Source organism: Hyla sarda, chromosome 13 (genome assembly GCF_029499605.1).
Source record: "Hyla sarda isolate aHylSar1 chromosome 13, aHylSar1.hap1, whole genome shotgun sequence".
NCBI classification, from domain to species: Eukaryota; Metazoa; Chordata; class Amphibia; order Anura; family Hylidae; genus Hyla; species Hyla sarda.
This window is the reverse complement of record NC_079201.1, coordinates 8444255-8456569: the sequence shown is the minus strand read 5'-3', so window position 1 is coordinate 8456569 and position 12315 is coordinate 8444255. Positions and strand designations below refer to the sequence as shown.

At 45.8% G+C, this 12315-nt stretch overlaps 1 protein-coding gene across 5 annotated transcripts in view; it reads left to right on the top strand.

The window, feature by feature from the left end:
- The window catches only part of LOC130297721 (urotensin-2 receptor-like), a 645128-nt gene that overhangs the window by 450301 nt on the left and 182512 nt on the right, over window positions 1-12315 (top strand). For all 5 annotated transcript variants that reach the window (XM_056550501.1, XM_056550499.1, XM_056550500.1 and 2 more), the window contains one exon: window positions 9478-9552. The gene's annotated coding sequence lies outside the window, so the exon portion shown is untranslated. The remainder of the gene's footprint in view (window positions 1-9477; window positions 9553-12315) is intronic.

Genomic DNA, 12315 nt, shown 5'->3' with positions numbered 1-12315 from the left:
TGACTACGAACCTTGCCGCCTGCCCCGACCTTCTGCTACGTCTGACCTTGCCTCTGCCTAGTCCTTCTGTCCCACGCCTTCTCAGCAGTCAGCGAGGTTGAGCCGTTGCCGGTGGATACGACCTGGTTGCTACCGCCGCAGCAAGACCATCCCGCTTTGCGGCGGGCTCTGGTGAACACCAGTAGCAACCTAGAACCGGTCCACCGACACGGTCCACGCCAATCCCTCGCTGACACAGAGGATCCACATCCAGCCTGCCGAATCCTAACAGTAGATCCGGCCATGGATCCCGCTGAGGTCCCGCTGCCAGTTGTCGCTGACCTTACCACGGTGGTCGCCCAGCAGTCTCAACAGATAGAGCAACTTGGACAACAGTTCGCCCAACAAGGACAGCAGCTGTCGCAGTTGACCGCCATGCTACAGCAACTTCTGCCACAGCTACAGCAGCAACCATCTCCTCCGCCAGCTCCTGCACCTCCTCCGCAGCGAGTGCCCGCTCCTGGCCTCTGCTTGTCCCTGCCGGACAAATTTGATGGGGACTCTAGACTTTGCCGTGGTTTCCTGTCACAATGTTCCCTACATTTGGAGATGTTGTCGGACCTATTTCCTACAGAACGGTCGAAGGTGGCTTTCGTGGTCAGTCTCCTGTCTGGGAAGGCCCTGTCATGGGCCACACCGCTCTGGGACCGCAATGATCCTGTCACTGCCACTGTACAGTCCTTCTTCGCTGAGGTTCGTAGTGTCTTCGAGGAACCAGCCTGAGCTTCTTCTGCCGAAACTGCCTTGCTGAACCTGGTCCAGGGAAATTCTTCTGTAGGCGAATACGCCATCCAATTTCGTACCCTCACCTCAGAACTATCTTGGAACAACGAGGCCCTCTGCGCGACCTTTAAAAAGGCCTATCCAGTAACATCAAAGATGTGCTGGCCGCACGAGAAATTCCTGCCAACCTGCATGAACTTATCCATTTGGCCACCCGCATTGACATGCGTTTTTCTGAAAGACACCAGGAGCTCCGCCAGGAAAAAGACCTTGATCTCTGGGCACCTCTCTCACAGTATCCTTTGCAATCTACCCCTGTGCCTCCCGCCGAGGAGGCTATGCAAGTGGATCGGTCTCGCCTGACCCATGAAGAGAGGACTCGCCGCAGAGATAAAAATTTATGTCTGTACTGCACTAGTACCGAACATTTCTAGGGTGGATTGCCCTATTCGTCCTCCACGTCTGGGAAACGCACGCACGCACCCAGCTCATGTGGGAGTGGCGTCTCTTGGTCTGAAGTCTGCTTCTCCACGTCTCACTGTGCCCATACGGATTTCTCCTTCTGACAACTCTTCCTTCTCAGCTATGGCCTTCTTGGACTCTGGTTCTGCGGGAAATTTTATTTTGGCCTCTTTTGTCAATAAGTTCAACATCCCTGTGACCCGTCTCGTCAAGCCGCTCTACATTTCCTCGGTCAACGGAGTTAAATTGGACTGCACCGTGCGTTACCGCACAGAACTCTGCACATGAGCATTGGACTGCATCTAGAAAAAATTTAACTTTTTGTTTTGCCCAACTGCACCTCTGAGGTCCTCCTCGGTCTGCCATGGCTCCAACGCCACTCTCCTACCCTTGACTGGACCACCGGGGAGATCAAGAGCTGGGGTGCTTCTTGCCACAAAAGATGCCTCACGCCTGCCCCCAGTCCTGTCTGTCAAACCTCAGTGTCTCCCCCTATACCTGGTCTCCCCAAGGCCTATCAGGACTATGCCGTGCCTCCTCATAGCCCCCGTCCTGGTAACACTCTGCCCCGTGCCAAGTTTCACCCTCTGCCCCCCCTCCCCATTCCTTCTGAACTGCCTGCCGTTGATGACCATACCCAGGACTTCACTGTCCTCCAGAAGGAGACTCTACAATCGCTCCCAATGTCCTTGTCCCATGTGGAGCGACATCCGGGCAAAAAGAGGGGGAGACCTAAGGGGGGAGTACTGTTACGCCGAGCGCTCCGGGTCCCTGCTCCTCCCCGGAGCGCTCGCGGCGTTCCTCTCTCTGCAGCGCCCCGGTCAGACCCGCTGACCGGGAGCGCTGCACTGACACTGCCGGCGGGGATGTGATTTGCATAGCGGGACGCGCCCGCTCGCGAATCTCATCCCAAGTCTCTCACCTGTCCCGGTCCCCGGCTGTCTCGTCCTGGCGCGCGCGGCTCCGCTCCTTAGATTTAAAGGGCCTGTGCACCAATGATTGGTGCCTGGCCCAATCTGTCTAATTAGCCTCCACCTGCTCCCTGTCTATTTAGCCTCACTTCCCCTTCACTTCCTTGCCGGATCTTGTTGCCTTTGTGCCAGAGAAAGCGTTACAGTGTTTGCCTTACCAGTGTACCTGACCTCTTGCCATTGCTATTGACTACGAACCTTGCCGCCTGCCCCGACCTTCTGCTACGTCTGACCTTGCCTCTGCCTAGTCCTTCTGTCCCACGCCTTCTCAGCAGTCAGCGAGGTTGAGCCGTTGCCGGTGGATACGACCTGGTTGCTACCGCCGCAGCAAGACCATCCCGCTTTGCGGCGGGCTCTGGTGAACACCAGTAGCAACCTAGAACCGGTCCACCGACACGGTCCACGCCAATCCCTCGCTGACACAGAGGATCCACATCCAGCCTGCCGAATCATAACAATGTAATAATGAATGGTATAAGGGCTGTTCGACTGAGCCCACCATACATTAGTAAACTGCATGCATAAGAATAAATAAAAAACTACTGATACAGAGAACAATGGTTACACAAATGGGGAGACACCCGATACTTAGTGTACTACCCATTGCAAGGCTACAGGACATTTCTTGCAGGGCATAGTAACTGCAGTCATCAAAGGGATCTGTAAAGGAAACACACAACAACAATAAAGGTTTCAGCAAACGTTCCTCCAGAGAACTAATAATTTCCGCTGAATACTGATGTTGTCACTCACATGTCCCTGTAAAGTCCATGGATGTAGTCCCTATAAGTAAGCCGCATGTGAGTACCTGAAAAGCAAATTCTGCGTCATGCACCTGCTGATGTACTCACGATTAAGTCGCCTTGCTTCCGGCATTGGTTCTCGGTGCAGCGCTCCTACCCGCAGTGGCGGCGAGCCGTCTGTTACTCGCGGCTACTGAGCGCTCACCGAGACCATGCTGGCGTCTGACGTCATATCCTCCGCCGACCGGAAGTTACGTCCTGGTGCCCAGCCCTCAGTGACGTGGACAGAGGGCGGCGCCGGATATGACTGACAGCATCCTTAGTTACAGCGGGGATGTATTAACAACTAGGCAATTCACCTAGAACAATACAGAGGACCGGAATAGCCCGATACACTGGGCGAACATGAAGATATATACAAATACCATTCAACAGGCAAGATAGTATATGGGGATAAAACCATGGGGTATCCGTGTAAACCTAAGTTGGATACAGGGTCCCGTGAACTTTAGTTGCGGTAAACCCCACCTCCTCCTCTTGAAACCTCATATATTATAACACCAGTTATGGTGCTACAGTACAGCTAAATCCATTTGGAAATTACAGAGATGTCCCATTAATCTACAATATGTGTCAGACTAGAGATGGTAGTTAGGATTAAAAAATATATATATGTGTAATATTGCTGAGTGAATATATATATATATATATGTGTGAATAGAGGGGGTGTGGTATATACCGGGAGGCACATGACCCGAAGGATAATAAATAGCATATACAATATAGTTTAATGTAAGGCATATGATAAGAGGCTGATTGGGGGTAATAATAACAAACAGTGGCCCTGAGGGTATAATACGGGCCGTCTGTGACACATCTCATCCTGGGCGGTGCCTAGACGGGGAACGCCGCTCACGTTCCTCCTACTTGGCCTCGTTATGTCCCTATTAACAATGGTTATACTACCTCATAGGCCCACTAGGGTCTCCACTAACTGCTTATTAGTCACCATGGAGGAGAGAACGGGTCACAGAAAGCAAGCATAGTTAAGCTGGTCATTTAAACCATCAGGGACACTGGTGCCCATTTCATATATCCACCTACACTCTTTTTGTAGTAGTCGCTGATCAAAATCCCCACCCCCACCCCCCTCGCTGATGGTTCCACTTTTTCTATCCCAAAGAATTTCAGATTAAAAACATCATTCCTGTGACAACAGATCATGTGCCTGGCCAAAGAGGTGTCCCGGTCATGCCTCACATCCCCCAGATGTTCAAGAATCCGTTTTTTGAACTCTCTATAGGTTTACTCTATATACTTCTTAGAACATGGGCAAATAGCCATGTAGATGATACCTCGAGTGCTACAATTAATAAAATTCCAGATCTCGAACTGTCTGCCTGTGTTCTCACATGAGAAGGTTTTTGTTTTGAGGATGTGAGGACATGCTTTACAGTGGCCGCAGAGATGATTTCCCGTGGGTTTGTGAGTTCTATCTAGTCAAGTCATACAATCCGACGTCACAGGAGAAAGATGGCTATGTGTAACCATATCCCCTATATTCCGTCCCCTTCTATATGTGATCTGGGATATTCGGGGATTACATCTTGAGTATCAGCATCCATTTTCAGAATACCCCAGTACTTTTTAAGGGCGTCTCGCATAAGGGTAGCACCCTTCCTTGTGTGTATCCCACTCAACCCTGGTGGCACAGGGATAGAGATTGGTGAGTGGGATATAGATATTCTCTTAATTGTAATCCTGTGGGTGCATGAGGCTGTGCTCTGCAGTGCTGGAGGCCCCTCAAATGTGGACCACTCTACCCAGGCGGCACAGTGATTTTGAGTGGATTTGGGGAATTGGCACACTGTGCCTCTTACCAGCAATGTCCTGGAGCCTGGTTGCCGGAAAAAGGTTTTCGCTGGGGAGACGTTCGCTGGCAGGCGGGATGCGTACAACCCCGGAAGCGTGCTCCGGTAAATTTCTTGCGATCCGGTGAATGATGCTAAAGATCATCGGGATTGCCAATACTGGGGTACAGGTGATAGAGGCTAGACGCGTTTTGAGGTACTCATCTACCTCTTTTTCAATAGCAATGAAAATCCATTGCTATTGAATGAAAGCCCATTGCTATTGAAAAAGAGGTAGATGAGTACCTCGAAACGTGTCTAACCTCTATCACCTGTACCCCAGTATTTGTAAACCCGAAGATCTTTACCATCATTCACTGGATCGCAAGAAATTTTCCGGAGCACGCTTCCGGGGTTGTACGCATCCTGCCTGCCAGCGGACGTCTCCTCCGCGAAAACCTTTCACTGGCAAAACTTTCCCTGTGCCGCCGGGGTAGAGTGGTCCACATTTGAGGGGCCTCCAGCGCTGCAGAGCGCAGCCTCATGCAGCCACAGGATTACAATTAAGAGACTATCTATATCCATCTCACCAATCTCTATCCCTGTGCCACCGGGGTAGAGTGGGATACACACAAGGAAACCCCAGCACCGCAGAGCGCATTGATTTTAACCCCTTACCAACACACAGCTGCATGCAGTATCCTGACCAGATATGAGCTATACAGAGACATTGCTACTCAGACTTTGTAATCAACCATACAAGGCACGATCTCCATGTATACATCTATAAGCGCTACAGACTATTTGTAATCAACCATACAAGGCACGATCTCCATGCATACATCTATAAGCGCTACAGACTATTTGTAATCAACCATACAAGGCACGATCTCCATGTATACATCTATAAGCGCTACAGACTATTTGTAATCAACCATACAAGGCACGATCTCCATGCATACATCTATAAGCGCTACAGACTATTTGTAATCAACCATACAAGGCACGATCTCCATGTATACATCTATAAGCGCTACAGACTATTTGTAATCAACCATACAAGGCACGATCTCCATGCATACATCTATAAGCGCTACAGACTATTTGTAATCAACCATACAAGGCACGATCTCCATGTATACATCTATAAGCGCTACAGACTATTTGTAATCAACCATACAAGGCACGATCTCCATGCATACATCTATAAGCGCTACAGACTATTTGTAATCAACCATACAAGGCACGATCTCCGTGCATACATCTATAAGCGCTACAGACTATTTGCCACACTGGGATACCAGCACTTTTTTACCCTGTATATTATATGTCTATTTTATTTTATTGTATGAATATTTTATACATTCATTACCTTGCTTATCGTGGTGAGTCCAATGTAAGGGCCCTACAAAGGACATCACAAGCACTATCATTGTAATAATAAATTGTTTTAAATAATTCACTGGATCTACATAATTTTTAACATATATTTTATATATATACCCATTTATTTGTGACAATCAAGCCCAGATTTGAGGAAAGTGTACCCCCACTTTATACATTTTTCGCAGGTTGTATGGGATACACAGCCTTTTTCACATGAGTACTTGTCTGGCAGTAATACTATTGTCCCTATTGTCGGGTTGCAGCTATAGCTATATTATTAATATAGATGCCGAGGTTCTGTGTGATGGAACATACACCTGAGACTATTGGACGTCCTTTAAGGGGACTAAGCCCCTTGTGCTCCTTCGGTAGTGCATAACAAGTCGCCACTTGGGGACTCTTAGGTAGCAAAACATTTTATTAATCCTTATTTATAATTCTCTTATCAAGAGCATCAACCAGCATTGTTTCTAATTCACCCAGATATTGATCAGTAGGATCCCCTGGAAGGATTGCATATCCCTCTCGAAAGAGATCCAGGCTTTACTTTCTGGAAGACGTCAATCGCTGGCGAGTCAACAGGGGGACGCATTCTATTACTCTTTAGTTTCAAGTTTGTGAATGGGCCTATTCCTACTCCTCTGCTCTCACCTTCTCCAGACTCGCCAGTAATCTGACATCGTTCTGTTCTCTGTATCCCAAGGTGGGTACTTTTCACCTCCTCTTGTGTACAGAGGAATTTGTGCCATCTTAACTTTCTCAAAAACAAATGCAAATCCTTGATCCAGGACAAAAACATTAAACCTGTCCACTGGTACAAATGGCATTCCCTTAGACAATATTGTTTTTCTGTTCCAGAATTCTCTGTGAGAGTTTAATAATATGATTATCCCCCATCATGTCCTTCTTTCCCTCAGGGCATATGGGGTGTCCTCTAAAAAAAGAGGACGGAGCTACAGAGGATGAGGACGATGATGCAGAGGCTGAACCTGCTGCCACATGGCCCCCTTGTGATGCTTGCTTTTATCCTCTTCCTCTGCCTCTCTCACCACGTCCTCCTATTTCCAGATTCAGTTTCTGAGTCAAAATCTGCGGACGAGACTTCGCTTCCCTTTGTGTCACTCTGTTTATTGATCTCACCATAGGCTCTGTGTTCTCTAAAATCCAATCTAAATTGCTTATGTTTACTTTCTTTGATGTTCCTCTGGAATCATTCTACAGATGTTCTCAAGATAGAATCTCGTTTGGCAAATTCAGGATCCTCCTTCTGACACAGTGCCTTTTCAATGAAACTATTGAGTTTCTTTGAACTCTCTGTAAGCAATGCCTTCTCCTCCTCTAGTAATTGTGGTGACCAACCGGGTGAATGGCGGGATCACGGGTGTTGTGGTGTGAGTGGTGGGATCTGATGTTATTAACCCTGAGGGTAGGATGATATTAACCCCTATGTGTTCGTGACATCAGTGTGGTTTTTGGGTTCTGGAACACCACATGCCCGGATTCTCCGCTATCCCACGGGATAGTAGGGAATAAAGAGTCCACAACTAGTTATGGTCAAACGGAGGCTTTACTGAATAGAAGACAGGTGTAATTATCTTCACAGCTAAGGCCAGAATTCCCAGAGAGGTGACCAGTACTCAGAGGACCTCGCAGTTTGCTGGACCAATACTTGTAATTAACTTGACTTGTAATTAAACTTGACTTGACTATGTGCAGGACTTGACTAGTTTCAGTGACAGCAGACATAGACTTGTAAACTTACTGGAAACTGTAGCTTTTGGGGTACTCCAGATGCTGATCACTTGTCCTGAGATCTCTGGTAGCTGCTTCAGCAAAAACTTAAGTGGTATAGCTAAGAGCACTTAGCTCAAAGAGAGTGAATTGCAAATGGCCACCCCTTTATATAGTGGGGGGCTGGACTAAAGCCCATCAAGCTGAGGGTCATAGGTTAAAGCTGGTGCTCTCTGGGAGTACATGTGACAACAGATCAGGTGACTTAACATAACATGTGACCAACTTACATACAGGTCTATTAGACCTCCCACAGGTCCCGGAGACTATTTAGACATAGGATCCTGTCTATGCATCAAAGGAACATACTCACATTTATTAACCAACAAGAGAACAAGGGGAGACCCTGCAAGGGAGCCCCCAGGTCACTGAGCGTCTCAACCTGACAGGGTCTACAGGTAGTACAGGGCCGTGTATCTGTACTGGGACATTACATAATAATTTCATGAGTCTCAAGGAGCTGTTAATAAGTTCAGCTTCCCATTACTCCGAAATTCTGAGGAACGTGTTTGCAGGTGTAATCGGTATTCTTAGCCCTTTAGGGACAATCCCTGCCTCAATATAGCTCTCCAATGATTGTATCTTCCACAGACATCTGAGATTATCATTGTATATTTTGTACAGGTCATTAAACAGTATTTTAAGTCTAATTTCTGAAAAATCCAGTGAGGATGTTTTCAACAAGTCCACTACACTAAGTCTCCTGCCTCAATATACTCAATTGAACTGTGAACAATGCTTACTTGTTTATTTGTTTATATGTTTATCATTAATCATAATTTTTATTATTCTTCAGAATTTTGCAGAGAAAGAGTAGTTGAGTTATGGGCCATAATGTATACAGTATATGACAGTATTAGTGATTTTAGATTGGGAACATCATAGCACCTACTACTTATGTCATATATATATATCATTCATCTAATGAGACTAGTCCTGTAATGAAACATTATGTAAACCCTTTAGTAATTCCCCATACCCAGAGTATATGAGAATATAGATACTTTCTTTGTTATATCCTCACGCATCTTCCTATAATAATTTTTTAATATCAATATGGGTCATGTGATCGGGATGACCAGCCTACCTACATGTTATTATGTGGAGGCGGAATGTTACGGTCACGTGATCAGAGAGTTATGTGAGGATGTGGATTGTTGTGGTCACATGATCGGAGAGTCATGTGATGGGCTCCGGTGACGCAAACTCCCGAAATGATAGTGCAGGAATCCCGGAAGTGCGTCACGATTGATAGAAAGAGGCCGAATGGTTCTCCCGCATTGACGATGCGCGAGTGCCTGAAGTGCGTCATGACCGGAAGTTCAGGTGGCGTGGTAAGCACCGGCAGCAGATATAAGTAGTGATCTGGCCGAATGTGTTGACGTGTATCTACAATATCTGGGGTAAGAGGACAAGATGTGATTGTAATAGAGGGTGGTCTGTGAGTGAGAGGAAATGTATCATATCTCACTGTATGCATATATTTATATGTTTTTTTTTTTACTTTGACAGGCATGCATCAAGGGTCCGGCGATTCCTATGGCTGTGTATCAGTATGTCAACCCTGATTAAAGGGCCGTACCACAGGTATATGTTCTTTGAGAAACCCCAATATCACAGGGGGTAAACGCGTTGGAACAAATTTTAAAGTAGGACCGTTTAAGTTTTACTCACATGGTGTATCTAGTGGAGGTGTGGGTCACAGAAAAATAACCTTGTGTTCCATTAAAGGAGTACTTTGGTGCAGACTACTCCTGCTCCATCCTTCCCAGGCTGCAAAAAATGTTTTAATAAACCATCACTCACCTTCCTGGGTTCCCGCGGAGTGCCACTACAGCTGATTGGTCCTCCGGTCCATCTTCTTCATACTTCCGTGTGAACGAAGCGTCACATGACGCTCAGCCTATTGCCGGCCGCCGCGATGTTCTGCCTCAGCCCATAATAGGCTGAGCGCCATGTGACGCTTCGTTCACACGGAAGTATGAAGAAGATGGACCGGAGGACCAATCAGCTGTAGTGGCGCTCCGCGGGAACCCAGGAAGGTGAGTGATGGTTTATTTTCATTTTGTTTGCAGTCTGGGCAGGACGGAGCAGGAGTAGTCTGCACCAGAGTACTCCTTTAATGATTATTGTTATTGATATTTGGATGTAAGTACGTCCTATGAGGTCCACAAGAATAAACTAATAGAGAATGCTATATCTTAGTGTGGCCTGACCTCTTGGAGATTTATATTTTTTGAAGGTGGAGGTTATTTCAGTTTTTTGTGGTAGTCACAATATACTAATGTGGGGGATGCCCCAATTTTTTAAGGGGAATAATGTTTAATATCATTAAAGTATTGCTATTTTAAAAGAGAGGTAAAAAAAAGCTGTGATTTTTGCTAATTGACCATGGTGACTGTAGTTAATTAACCCCTTAAGGACCCAGCCATTTTACACCTTAGGACCCGGCCATTTTTTGCACATCTGACCACTGTCACTTTAAACATTAATAACTCTGTAATGCTTTTAGTTATCATTCTGATTCCGAGAGTTTTTTCGTGACATATTCTACTTTAACATAGTGGTAAAATTTGGTGGTAACTTGCATCCTTTCTTGGTGAAAAATCCCCAAATTTGATGAAAAATTTAAAAATTTAGCATTTTTCTAACTTTGAAGCTCTCTGCTTGTAAGGAAAATGGATATTCCAAATATTATTTTTTTTATTCACATATACAATATGTCTACTTTAAGTTTGCATCATAAAATTTACGTGTTTTTACTTTTGGAAGACACCAGAGGGCTTCAAAGTTCAGCAGCAATTTTCAAATTTTTCACAAAATTTTCAAACTCACTATTTTTCAGGGAACAGTTCAGGTTTGAAGTGGATTTGAAGGGTCTTCATCTTACAAATTCCCCACAAATGACCCCATTATAAAAACTGCACCCCCAAAGTATTCAAAATGACATTCAGTCAGTGTTTTAACCCTTTAGGTGTTTCACAGGAATAGCAGCAAAGTGAAGGAGAAAATTCACAATCTTCATTTTTTACACTCGCATGTTCTTGTAGACCCAATTTTTGAATTTTTACAAGGGGTAAAAGGAGAAAATGTATACTTATATTTGTAGCCCAATTTCTCTTGAATAAGCACACACCTCATATGTCTATGTAAATTGTTCGGCGGGCGCAGTAGAGGGCTCAGAAGCGAAGGAGCGACAAGGGGATTTTGGAGAGTACGTTTTTCTGAAATGGTTTTTGGGGGGCATGTTGCATTTAGGAAGCCCCTATGGTGCCAGAACAGCAAAAAAAAAACACATGCCATGCCATTTTGGAAACTAGACCCTTTGAAGAACGTAACAAGGAATAAAGTGAGCCTTAATACCCCACAGGGGTTTCAAGACTTTTGCATATGTAAAAGAAATTAAAAAAAATTCACGAAAATGTGTGTTTCCCCCCAAATTTCACATTTTTGCAAGGGTTAATAGCAGAAAATACCCTGCAAAATTTGTAACCCCATCTCTTCTGAGTATGGAGGTACCCAATAAGATGACCTGAAGCACACTGGGGGCGAACTACAATGCTCAGAAGAGAAGGAGTCCTATTTGGCTTTTTGAGAGCAAATTTTGCTCGGGGGGCATGTCGCATTTAGGAAGCCCCTATGGTGCCAGGACAGCAAAAAAAAAACACATGCCATGCCATTTTGGAAACTAGACCCTTTGAAGAACGTAACAAGGAATAAAGTGAGCCTTAATACCCCACAGGGGTTTCAAGACTTTTGCATATGTAAAAGAAATTAAAAAAAATTCACGAAAATGTGTGTTTCCCCCCAAATTTCACATTTTTGCAAGGGTTAATAGCAGAAAATACCCTGCAAAATTTGTAACCCCATCTCTTCTGAGTATGGAGGTACCCAATAAGATGACCTGAAGCACACTGCGGGCGAACTACAATGCTCAGAAGAGAAGGAGTCCTATTTGGCTTTTTGAGAGCAAATTTTGCTCGGGGGGCATGTCGCATTTAGGAAGCCCCTATGGTGCCAGGACAGCAAAAAAAAACACATGTCATACCATTTTGGAAACTAGACCCCTTGAGGAACGTAACAAAGAATAAAGTGAGCCTTAATACCCCACAGGTGTTTCACGACTTTTTGCCTATGTTAAAAAAAAAAAATGTCGTATGCATACATATTGGACGTATGCATACGTCCAGGCGAATTACACGTTCGCGCAAATGGACGTATGCATACGTCCAAGCGATCTCCTGCTCTGCCGCGGGCAGCGCAGGAGATCGCGGGTGGGACTCAGCTGTCAATCACAGCCGGAGTCCCACCGCAGCTGCCGGGGCCGCGATCGCGCCGGTCCCGGCAGCA